Source organism: Agelaius tricolor, unplaced genomic scaffold, assembly GCF_023055355.1.
Source record: "Agelaius tricolor isolate 1412-34295 unplaced genomic scaffold, bAgeTri1.0.p SCAF_10, whole genome shotgun sequence".
Classification (NCBI taxonomy): domain Eukaryota; kingdom Metazoa; phylum Chordata; class Aves; order Passeriformes; family Icteridae; genus Agelaius; species Agelaius tricolor.
This window is the reverse complement of record NW_027269270.1, coordinates 23,962,459-23,975,175: the sequence shown is the minus strand read 5'-3', so window position 1 is coordinate 23,975,175 and position 12,717 is coordinate 23,962,459.

Here is a 12,717-nt window from a genome sequence, read left to right as displayed (position 1 = left end):
TCATGCCTCCTACCATTCACACTGTCATACTTGGGCAGTGAATCATGCTTGAGGGGAAGGCTGGGTGGAGCAACAGGCTGCAGGGGAAAATTACTGTCCCTTGCTCCCTACTCTGTGTCCCATCCCTCCTCCCTACCCCCCAACAAGCAGCAAATGAGAACAGCACAGGTGGAGAGGTGCTGCTGTTCCTACCTGCTCAGCAAAGAGATAAGGCAGCAGGCTGTCTAGGAGTGTTTCTTTTGCATGTCCAAGCACTCACAATCATTCAGACAGAAGCACAGCAACAACTTCTCTGTATTAGGGTGCTCTCCTTGCCCACATTTCCTTCTCTTTGGGATGAGGCAGCAGCTCATCCTGAGAAAAATCCTCACTCCTTTCCTTCTCTTTAGGAGGAGGCAGCAGCTTGCTAGTTGGAATTTCCATAGAAGAGGTGTTTCAAACAAGACATAAGATCCTACAGACCAGACTGGGCCAGAGGGCTGCATTTTGAACCATGCTGGTCAAGAATCTCAAATTCATCTGTGTCAGCCTGACTGCATCCACTGACTGTGCTCAGTGTTAAGAGCTTTTGGAGATCACCATTTATATCTGGACATAAAGACTTATTCCATCCTCAGTCTTTGTGCAAGCCTTCTCTTTGCAATAGGACACTGCTCACAGCAGGGCTACACAACCCTATCAGGATAGTCTCAGATACTGGGCAACATTACAAAGGAAATTGTCATCACCCAAGAAATTCACACACAGTTTGTGGCTTTTGGAGTCATCAGTCCTTACTAGAAACAAACAGAGACCAGTACGAACAGGCTGAAGAATTATATTGAACTCATAATTCTGACAGCTGTAGCCAGTTTGATTTTTCCTTGGTTACCTCATTTGTTGTCACAACACTTCATTCTGGAACAGAAACCCAGTGGATAAAGCATGGGATCAGTAAATTAGTAATATAACTTCACCCTTAGCACTAGTCCTTATGTACTGTAACAATGTGGAGATTTCTGCACGGTATTATGAAGGAAAGAGTTGTGTCACAGTGCTGAGGTGGAAAAAGTACCGTTTATGATTCCTATTGATACTGTGTTGCTGCACCATAGTTTTAGTAAGAATAATGCTGCAACATAAATGTTTCTTTCAGCTGGAATATACCTTGTTTGTTAGACTACAAGAGTAGAAGGAATTTCCAACATTCAAGCTCATAGAGATGCCTTTTAAGTGAAAACAGAGACTTGGCTGACTGAGACGAAGGACTGAAGAAGTTTGGCATTTAGATCACAGTAGTAGCAAAACCAGATGACAAAGCAGAGCTTTAAAAAGCCTCTCAGATGGAAAGATTTAGGATGGAAAGGAAGTAAGAGGAATGCAGGGTGTCTCTCATTAAAGGGAGGAGATAGCAAACAATGATGCTGTTGTGGCAGCAGAGCTGATGAAGGTCAGAGACAATAAGCTCTGATTTGCATTCTTTCAAAACACTCAACAAAGTTGGTGATTTTTTAGTGTAAGATTAGGGACATTGTGGCCAGGGAGTTTGATGTGCTAGCATGATTGCAATCTACAGTGCTTTAGTTTTTCAAGCAAAAATCAGTGCCTTCAGCAATTTCATGCAAAGGATATCTGCTTTGCATTAGACTTGCCATAAGCCTTCTGAAGAATTAGCTATAAACCTTAAGATCTGCACTTTACAGGAAGCTCTGGGAAGGGTCAGTCCAAGCTCTGGAAAAGTCACTGGAGGACATGGAACAAGCAATGAGGCTGTCAGGTCTAACTCCATCCAAGAGATACTAAACAGAATATTTTCATTTTAAATACATGCTTTTCTGACCACCTATTGAAGAACTGTGCCAGACACAAGAGACAAGTGTCTGAAGGGCATGGGATCATGGCTGGATCTTGTGAAATTAATAAGGGTTAGTCCTACAGGGGGATCCATGTTAAATTTCTTTTACAGAAATAGCTTATATATATATCTATCTCCTAGGAAACAGTATTTATCTACATTAACATTCTTTATCTAGTACTAGATATATAGAATATGCCGAGGTTCATTGCAGTTTAGATTTCCCTTCTTTAGCATTCCTACAGCTTGCCAGAATGTCGGCTTCTGCAGAAACAAAGGTTAATTAAACACATCCGCCCATTAGATCAAGGGGTGAACATTATTACAATCTGGCCCCGAGCTACCTTCTTCAGCTGTCAGCACTGAAAGACACTTGGAACTACAAATTAGTCCTCAAGCAAAACTAGTTTCAGCAGAAACCACCTGTTTTATTGAACAGAGAAGGTCTTCCCCATATTTACAGTTTCAGCTTGTACTCATCTCGCTGTTCCTAGTTTCAGCAAGAAAATATTCTAGGGGTATTTTGCAAGTTGTGTGATGATCCAAGGTTCTTGGACCTTTATGGTGCCATGTTAACACATAATAAGGAATGTTAGAAAAAAATCTTCCTTGTCTGCATTGCTAACACCATATTTTATAATTAATAGAGCTTAAGGTAACTCCTATTGGATTTTTTTTTTTTTAACTTGAATGCTTAGTTTTGCCCCTTTCACTGTGCTTTGGCCAGTAGAAGAGCTTGGGAAATAAACTGGCCAACTCCCTCATTATGCATTTCTTTTCACTTTCTTTTCCCTTTCATTTTCTGGCTCTCATGTATAAGCACCATATTACCACAAATGCTTTCTCAATTCTGTGAATCAAATCTAAAGAATTACACATTAACTATATGAACTCTTCAGAGCAGCACTGTGGCTGTACCTCAGTTTCCCTCTTGCCATCATGGGGAATGAAGTCTGGCAGCATATACCTTTCACAAACATGTACTGTTACCATGCCTATAATCCCCACTACTTGAAGAACTGACATTCTTGAAATGCTTGCTTTCTGTGCTGAATCAACAGAACAGGGCTGCAACAGACCTGCCAGGGAGCAGTGACCAATAATCCGATTATTCAAGGTAGGCAGGACACAGTGAGGTCTTCTCTGAAAGCAGGATCTTAAATAATGTTAATTATGTAAAAAAGCACAGTATCTATTTAATCATAGAAGCTGGCTTGTATCTATTCTCTTCAATAATAGATGAAGCAAGTATAACTCTTTGCATCCAAAATTCAAGGCCCATATTTTGTCAGAACTCCTCTCAAATGTGATAGTGTATTATGCATCCCCCATTCTCATTCAGATTATCCACAAGTAATGCTTTTCTCACACTGACTCATTTTCATACTTATTAGCTGAATTGTTAATGAAAATGAATCTCTACCCATGAACTGAATGTTCATGTATTTAATTTCTACTGGTTTGGCTAGTTTTGGTCAGACACACAGACCAGATTCTTTTCCCTATTCCCAGTCAGGAAGAGAACACCTGGGCATTTTATTTTGAACCCTGTTTTTTTTTTTTAAATATTGCCTAATGTTTGATTAAAGTTTTCAACTTCTCAAACACTATTACCATTTCACTCAATGGGTTAATAGTAGGAACTACAGATAAAAGGAGACATAAATGAAGAGCTAGCAAAAAAAAAATCAGTTATTTGTATTGCTTTTTTGGGTTTGGTTTCAAAGTCTATAAAAGTCACAAAACTATCTTTACCCAATTTGTACTGAACAACTCCTGCCTGCTTTTCAAAAACCTTTTGAAAGGCAGCATCTCTGTCCCTGATAGCGGTACACAGACACAGCGCTGTCTTGCAAACTGCTCATCACTTGGCTTCAGGATATTTGCTGAAATCTCTGAGAAAAACCTCTTACTCTCTGACAAAAACAGAAAGCAAAGCTGGAGTGGTACTTTGATGGATCTTGGACAGCTGATCACTGATTAGACAGCCCAAGTGGCAAAGTGCAAAATATGCTCATAGTTAACATTTTAAGAAGATAAACCCCAAAGTAAAACTACACGGTAAAGTAGAAGTATTGACCCCAAAGAGGAAACAGAATGTCCTTATTGGAACATCTCTCCTTAGCATCTTACCTGAAACATTCTGTCTAGCCTGTAATTCAGTAGGCAAGATGTGACAATCTTCTTTACAAGTACAACATGTTAAATTACTTTAGAGTTGTTTCTATAAATATAGCATGCCAATGCTTACTGACTGATTCTGCCACCTAGGAGCTTTATTTGCAGCAATGCTTCAATTTGCTTTATTTGCAGCAATGCTTCAATTTGCAACTGCTTCATTCAGCAATGAAGCAGTTGAATTTTTAAGGTATTTTGTTGTTAAATTTCAATTAAGTTGTAAGGCTGCCTACATCACAATGTAAAATGTAAATTCGTTACATGTGGCAAAAGTCTTTACAAAAATGTTGGAGCTGACCACATCCTTTGCTGCTTGTCTCACGCACACTAAAAATATTGTATAAGGCTGTGTAACAGACAGCTATGTCTGAACTCAGGTTTAATAGGGAGCAAGCCACAGTAATATCATTCCCTCGTTCCTCTTTCCTGAGCCTCTCTTAAGTCTTATACCTAAGTACATATTTTCTGGGCCATTTATTCTATCCTATGCTGAAGAACACTATTAAACAAGTAACATGGCAAGGATTGGAAAAATTTATATATGTCCTATCAGCATAAACAAATCTGTGGACCGTGCTCAGGAAAGCTCTAAAACTGCAGGAGCATTTCATTAGCCTGAACATGGGTACTGTTAATTTAAACAGGTCTGCAAGGATGGCATCTCTTTCTCTACCAGTTTATTCAGACATGACCCAGCATGGAGTTCAGGACTGCACTTCTAAGCACATATTTCTTAACATGCTGTTTGCTCTTTTGTGCTTCAGGATACATTTTCATTTAGTCATGACAGCATAACCAGCAGTCTATCTTTTGCTTTCTGTGGGCCAATAAGTTCAGCGTGCTCCATTAATTAAAGCTATGGCTATTATTGAGCGGAACAGCCCTATACTCACAAGAGTATGAAAAAAGTTATATTGACTGAAGGAGATTGCTCTGAGTTTTAAGTGCATTTTTAAAGTGCATTCTTTTTTTTTTTTTTGTCGAGATTCGCTAGATTATATTTTTGAAGTTCAGGATCACTGTAAACAAAACATATTGAGCTAATAACCTGAAGCAACATCTGAACAAGAAAGACAAAAAGGTCCTAAGCAAGGAAAACTTTTGTAAATATTTCAGTACTGCTTAGGTGATTAAAACATTAAGCAAAATTTAGAACAATTATTTTAATAGACTAAGGAGTTTATTCAACTTTAGAGTTGAGTCTACTTTGATGATTAAAATACAGGGAAAAGAACCAGAAGACAAAGTCTATTTTCAGCATTAGCACTGACTCACTGTGTGATATTAAGCAAGTCACTTAATTTACTGCCTCACTCTGTCTCACCTGTAAAATGAAGGAGCCTGCCTCACAAGTGCTGTGTGGGATTACTTAATTAAACATTTGCTATGCACCTAACATGTCTTAAAGGCAAGGTGCTGGAAAATTTATTTTGAAGATGTATAAAAACAGGATACAAGAGCAGAATCAGATAGTTTCTGTAAAGGAAAATACACATCTCTTTCATTTGATTCATTCTTTTCTTTGGATTTCTAAAGAATGACAACAACATAATTAACTACTGGACCTGTTAGTCAGCAACACAAGTGAGCTAATTGGTGAGATCAATATTGGCAGCACCCTGGGCTGCTGTGATCACACACTGGTGGAGTTTCCAGTCCCCAGGGATATGAGTTAGGTCAAGAGTAAAGTCAGGCCCCTGAATTCTACTAAAGCGAAAAAAATTTCCAGCTCTTCAAGGAGTTAGCAAAAAGAGCCCCCAATAACCATCCTCAGAGAAAAAGGAGCAAAACAGAGCTGGCAGACCTAGACATTTTCCATAGAGTGAAAGAGCTCTCAATACCCAGGTGTAAGAAATCAGGAAAGGACATGTGGGACAGGGAGGAGATTTGAGATATTCAGCATGGCTTCATCTAGGGCAAGCGGCCAACCTAGTGGCCTGACTACATCACATATTCTAGAACTCTAAAACTCTGAGTCAAGCCCTTGAAATAAGTTTATAAGTTGAAAAAAATCATTGTCACAAACTAGACAGACCAAACTATAAGTAGAAATAAAAATATATTATTCTTCAGTAGATCACACAATCGAAATGCTAAGTTGAGTTTTTTCTATGATGTATAAGCAAGTTTATATCCAATGGAAATGAATGGCAGTGATTTAAATCCAGAGAAAGGAAATAAATGTTTTTTCTAAAATAGAATTTTTACTCAACTCATGGCCACACAACTTTGTTGGAACCAAGATCTCAGAGAATTCAAGAAACAAACATTTCTATGGAAACATGAACATCCACTGTGATATTCTATTAAATGAAAGAGTTACAAATCTGTCATGTTGCAAGGTACAAGACAATTATTAACCAGTAGACATGTAAAAGTACTAATTGGAAGGCATGTAAAACATGACCTGTGAAGCCTATTTGACAGCTGATCTCTCTGGACTGAGCTGGATCAGGTCACTGTGGGAGGCAGAAGCCTGGAGGAGGTGTTCCAGTGGTCATCTCTGGTACAGCAATCTCCATGCTAATGAGGCTGAGCAGCACACAGCACATCTTTAGCCTCCTGCTACTCTTATCATAGCTATGTTATAGAAAATATCAGGTTTGATCGATCATAAAACTGACTACATCCGCAATTTTTTAACCAAAAAGGAGTTATTACCTCACAGTGCAGTTTAGCAGACAACAAAAAGCAATGGTTTTTAATAACACTGTGCTGTGACCCCCATGAAGGAGCTCATCAAAACCACAGTGAGCAAAGTAAAAACACAAAGTAATGTCATCAATGACATATGCAGAGGTTATGTGTTTCCTCTATAATTGCTCACATCACCAAGGACTTTTTTTGAAGACAGTTATTGTTATCTTAAGCCTTCACAGAAATATCACTGCTGCTTTCTGTTGGTTTCAGCTAATCCTAGATCGAGGCCTTTATGTAAAACATGGTCATAAGTCTTTTACAACCTTGGAATGAAGTGCTTGGTATTCTATGAGGACAACAGACACAGGAAAATTCAGATGCTCTATCCTTTTAAAAGCAACTCTCTAGGTTAATAAAGGAGTTCTGCAAGTTCATTTGGTAGATATAAATGCATGTCATTTATTTACTTTCATTATAACATTTTCTATGCTGTGAAACATGGATCATACTACCTTACTTATACAAATATTAAATATAATAAGAAATCATGATCATAAATTTATTATTTATATATTTACCTAGTTTCTACTAAATTATCATGCCAGAGACATCTAGACAAAACCTTAGGCTCTCCACCCATGGTAGCAGAACCTTCAGCTCCACATTTCAGAGCTACAGATGAAGATGGAAAAATGCAGCAGTAACACCACCACAGGTTATAGTTATACTAAAAAGAGTCAATGACTCACTGTGAATGTGTACTTGGCCTGCATGCTTTAGGGATGAGTGAAGATTACTGAAGACAACTCTTTCTTTTATTCTCCTTTTATTTTGCTTATTACTAGCTAGTACTACTACATTCCTTATATGAAACCAGATTAAGAATAAACAAGAGGTGCTTGTCATCCAGCATGAATACAGTACCATGTGCTTGGGCACAGCTACTTCCACATACATTTTAGCAGCTGTTTTTTTCCTGTCTCTCTGTCCATCCACAGCAAATAGGTATGTTGCCTGGCACAATACATGTAGCTTTTCTACACCTAGCCCACACCTTTAATCCAATCTCTGCACCCTGAGAGCCTCCCATGTCACTGCTGTTCCTTTTCTCACTCCAGCTGGGCCAGGGAACTCCCTTCTCCACTTCAGTATCAAATAATGACAGCAAGTTTTGAGTTTACTTTTGTGTCCCAATCTACGCAGAAATGTAAGCACACAGAGCAGTGATTGCTCTCTGATGCAACTTTACAAGCTGGATAAATTGGTTGCTTTCTCAGCTGATACTCACTGTGCTTAAAGGATCCTTTGTCCTAGAGCAGCAGTTTCTTCAGGAGTAGGAATCAGGGAGGCAGGAGGTGGCAGAAGGAGCTTCACTGCAGTTTTACAGGCCAATCCTCATGATGACTGTAGCTGGACGCCTCCTAGTACCTCAGAAAGTTACAAGAAAAGGGAAGGGCTCAGGATATGATATCATGCACTCATTCTAAAAACAAGGAAACTGTTGTAGATAATTTAAAAAGTAACAGCTTAAAAATCCTGAATGGCCAATAAGAGAAAATTACTTTTTTAATTCATCTCCTACCTTTTCCAGTGAAACATTCCAATAAATAAAAATTATAAAGTTAGAAAACTATGTTTTCATCATTAGTAGGACTAGCCTAGGAGACCCATTACAACTGTGCCACCTCAGAGCAATGCTTGCTGCTGCCTCTGTCAGAGCTCAAGCTTTGAGCCGGCTCTGATGAGGCAAATATACCCAGGCCCAACACAGCTGGGTCTGTAGCCACAGCTGGGTCTGTGTAAGCAACAGGGACCCACGTGTATCCACTCCTTGCCAGCATCCTGACTTGTTCATTGCCTTTCTCAGCAAAAGTAAAATCTTCTAAAGCATCTAAGTGATTCAGGAATCCAATTAATATTTTCTAAAGCAATGTAAGCAAACAGGATTTTAATTCTTATGAAAAGTCAATGTGATTTTGTGCTGATTTGCCAGGTTAAGTTTTACTCCTCAGACCTTTTCTAATTGCAAGTCTGCTTCAGAAATTATTTGCAGGGATATATTATTATAAATGTACTTACCAGGTCATTGTCTACAGCTTTTAAAAAAGAAATTAATAAGCATTTGAAGCAAAGTAGATGTCCTAACTCAGCACAATTGTTCTTTACCTGGATTTAGCTTTTTCTGTTTTTACTTCAGATCTGAAGCAGCATTTGCATGCCTGGAAGCTTCTTTGTCCTTTCCAGCTTTATGAATTCATCTACCAAGACACTAATTTTTCTTTCAAGTTGTCAGGATAATTTTGTTTCTATTATAATCCCATAAAACACACTCATAGAAAAATTTAGCCCAGATTTCAAGCAAGCAACATTTTAATGCTGTGTTAGGAATTGCTGCATTCTCTGTTATGGTGGTCATTGTGCTTGGCTTTCAAATTTCTTCTTTTTGTATTAAAAATTTCCAGTGATTTTTTTTTATGCAACTCATCCCAGACTCAACATTAACGCCACCTGTGAGTGATATTATAGTTTATAATAATTTTCATAAATGTATTGGCTTTTAGTTAAATGGCTGGGATTTTGAGGACATCATATCATATTAAACTTATCATATTAAATCAGTTTAGGGATCAGGCATTCTACGTTTCAGTATTTGTCAGGACTTGTACTGAGCTGCACAACAGGGTGTTGCTCTTGCAGCTCTATTGTTAAAGAAGAAATATTTTGCTGCCAGATTTCTTGTTCTATTTGTACCTTTTGTTAGTGGATTTTCAATTTCAGGAACTTGTTCCATTTAAGAGGGTAAGAGAACAATACTTTATAATATATTATTTATTAAACAGATGCTGGTATTATCAATGCTTGTTTATCCGGTGGTGATGCATCTCCCAAATAAACCAGCAGCAGTAGGAAAATAAACCAGAGCACAGAACCATTTTCTTCATAAAGATTCTGGGGACTGTTTAACTACTTGTACTCTGGAATGAAGGATCTGAGGGCAATGACTTCTCAAATTGTTTATGAGTTGGAAGACTGTGATTTAAGATCACTAATACATTAATTTTTGTACAATTTGGGAAGTCCTTCTAAAAAAACTGTGACAGAGTTTACATGTATATTTTGTTTCTCTGCTCTCACCTTGATTTTTACTAGTACTAGGAAACCTAAAGAGGTGATCACCTGGATCTGAGATTTCCTAAAAGAGCAAACAATTGTCACAGCTCTGGATTTGATTTGGACATTTCATGTATTCACACCCTGGACTGCAAACCATACCTTTGAATTGTTCATAAGACAAGAGAGCTGGAACTGCTGCTTGCCATGAAGGGGCAGGGGCACCTCTGGTGTGCTCCTACTCCTCTGCAGCCCCAAAGGGGTTAATCTCCAGTGAACATCTGGCTGCAGCACCCAGGTCACTGCTCAGCCAAGCTCTGAGGAGGTGGGTACTGCCTGCATCATTCTCCTACTCTGAATCTGCAGCAAATAAAACAGATGGTGCCTTGGAATATTTCAGAGGAGAATATTCTGAAGACAACACGCTCAGTTCTAACCAGGCTTTGAGGTCAAACAGATGAAGTAAGCCTTGGTTAACCACAGACATGTTGGTGTTCATTCTCTTCTTGGTTCTCTGCAGATTTTAGCATCTCTCTGATTGCATCCTGAGTTACTTCAGTGCAAGCATGAGAAGCAGGATAACTGTGTACAGCTCTGTTTTGTTTTGTTGCATTCCTTTTGCTTCTTGCCAGAAAACCATATTTTTCTTAGATTCTCGTGTTCTCCTTCTTCCTCTTTTTCTTCAAGATTTAATTAGAATTATGAAATAATTTTGATTAAAAGGAATCACTGGAGATAACCTCATCCTTTACCTGCTAAAAACAGAGCTTCAAAGTTAGGCCAGGTTGCTTGGCACTTTGCCTAGTCTAGGTGTGAATATCTCCAAGGGTGGACATTCCAGTCTCCCTGGGAATCCTGTTTAAGGGTTTGACCACCCTCACTGTGAAGTCCATATGAAGTGTAACACATAAAGGGTGAGAGGTTTCCTTATGCTAACATACAGCATCTGGTAGAAAACCTGGATAGGGAAGAAGTTTTGAGCTTGGGAAAGAGGTGGAAGTGATTTATAGCATGGGGAAATGAGGAAAAGCCAAGATTTAACATTTATAGTAGGAGAGACACTGATGAGCAGGAGTAAAAGGAATCATGGCAGTGAGAGAGAAAAGCAAGGACTGCTTCACAGGTCAGGCAAGGTCATGTGTGGGAGGAGAACTTGGATGATGACAAGGCAGGACCATAACTGAAGTGGTCACCACCCCCAGATTTGGGTACCTCTTACAACCCTAAATAAATCTTCAAGAGTGTGTCATAGCTAAAAATATCTTGCCAGTTCTGGCATGAAGTTGATTGCAGGAGCTTCCAGAGCATTTTGCTCTCCTGGCACCCTGTGCAATTCCAGTTGGATAGTACTTCACATTTTAAACAGTGCTGATCTTTTGGTCTGCTGCTGTTCTGTTCTAGAGAAAGTTGTCTTTTTGAAGAAAGAACTACAGACCCTGCAGCATGCAAACATAGGCAACACATAATATTAATACAGGGGCACTACAGGGGCACTCTTTATAGATAACTCCAGTTTCAATCACAGTTAATTCTCTTAAAGACTGCTGGACTAAAAAATGCTTTATAGATATATGCAGATATTCTTCTTCATAACAATACCAAGGAGTTGGAGCAGTAATGAGAAATTTTAGTAGTCAGCAATATTAGGTAGAAAGCATTTTCCAATACTGATAAAAAGGAGAACAGAAATTGAAGAAGAATTATTTTCTTTTGCTGAGTATTTAATTGTTCAGGAAAATACAGTGTGATTGTTAAAACTGCTCTCAGGTGTATAAAAGCAGTGCTAGCAGATATTGCACTTTGCAATAGCAGAATGCAAAGAAGAATACAGATGTGTGAAAAGAGGGAGAAGATCTTTAAGAAGGGTGAGATGAGTTTGTTCATAAAAATTGAAGCCTAGGTGATTTATAATAGGAAATCACTTTTAGTGATTTAAACATGTTAACTGATGATTCCTCCCAAGACTGTTGTGAAGCAGGGAAGGATTATGCCTTGTTTTGACAGATGGAGAAAAGGCTAAGTTCTTACCAGGAACTTTGCCAGCTCCTTTCAAAGTAGTTTCCAAGGAAGATCTTTCCCTTCAGAAATCTTGAAGCTACAGACATCCTTCAAAGCTTCCCTCCGTTACCATGGGAGAGCAGAGATGGTCATAGGTGTTGAAGGTACGGGCCTGGCCTTTTTGGAACTCTGACTGGATTCAATCTGAACAAAGAACAAGCAGAAAGAACCTTTCCAATGTGATGACTCACCCTGCTAGAGGAAGATTAGTCAATGGAAATTTGTGTGTGCCTGTATTAGTCAGTAAATATGTACCCATGCCTGCACAGGGCCAGGGGCAAAGCACCAGGGCAGTGGGGGTTGAAGGCTGAATGGAGCAGTCACAGCTTTTTTGCTGTTGGCACTTCAGCATCAACAGAAGTAAGAACAGAGGAGTGCTAGGCTGATTTCCAGTACTGTAACAGAGTTTACATGTGAAGGATGTCAGGTAGTGGGTCTCAGCTCTCCCATTTACCCTTTCTGCTCAAAATCTGTCCAAGGCATACTCCAACCTTTCCCCAAAACATGTTCTTTTCACCTCATCCGAGGTCAGTACAGGGCTGTTAATTTTTCCTAGATCTTTTCACAAGGAAAATTATTCTCTCTAAAACTCAGGTAACTGTAGGTTCATTTTGCACTGCCCTATTTACAAGCATTTTGCACTGCCCTATTTACTTTAATCAGTAAAGTAGTAATGTGGTAACCAGAGTCTCACAGTGGTAAAGGTAAGTAGAGATTTAAGAAGTTTGCATTTAAAAAATATTTGTTAAAAAGCCAGTCTGCTTCTTTTTCTTCATTCTGATCATTGACAACACTTGCATCAGGATAGATCATATATATAGTCAGGTGTACCTTGGCTTTGCCATTCTTTCCCAGAAGTTTCTGAAATAGAAAGAATTACTTGCCAGCTAAACCAA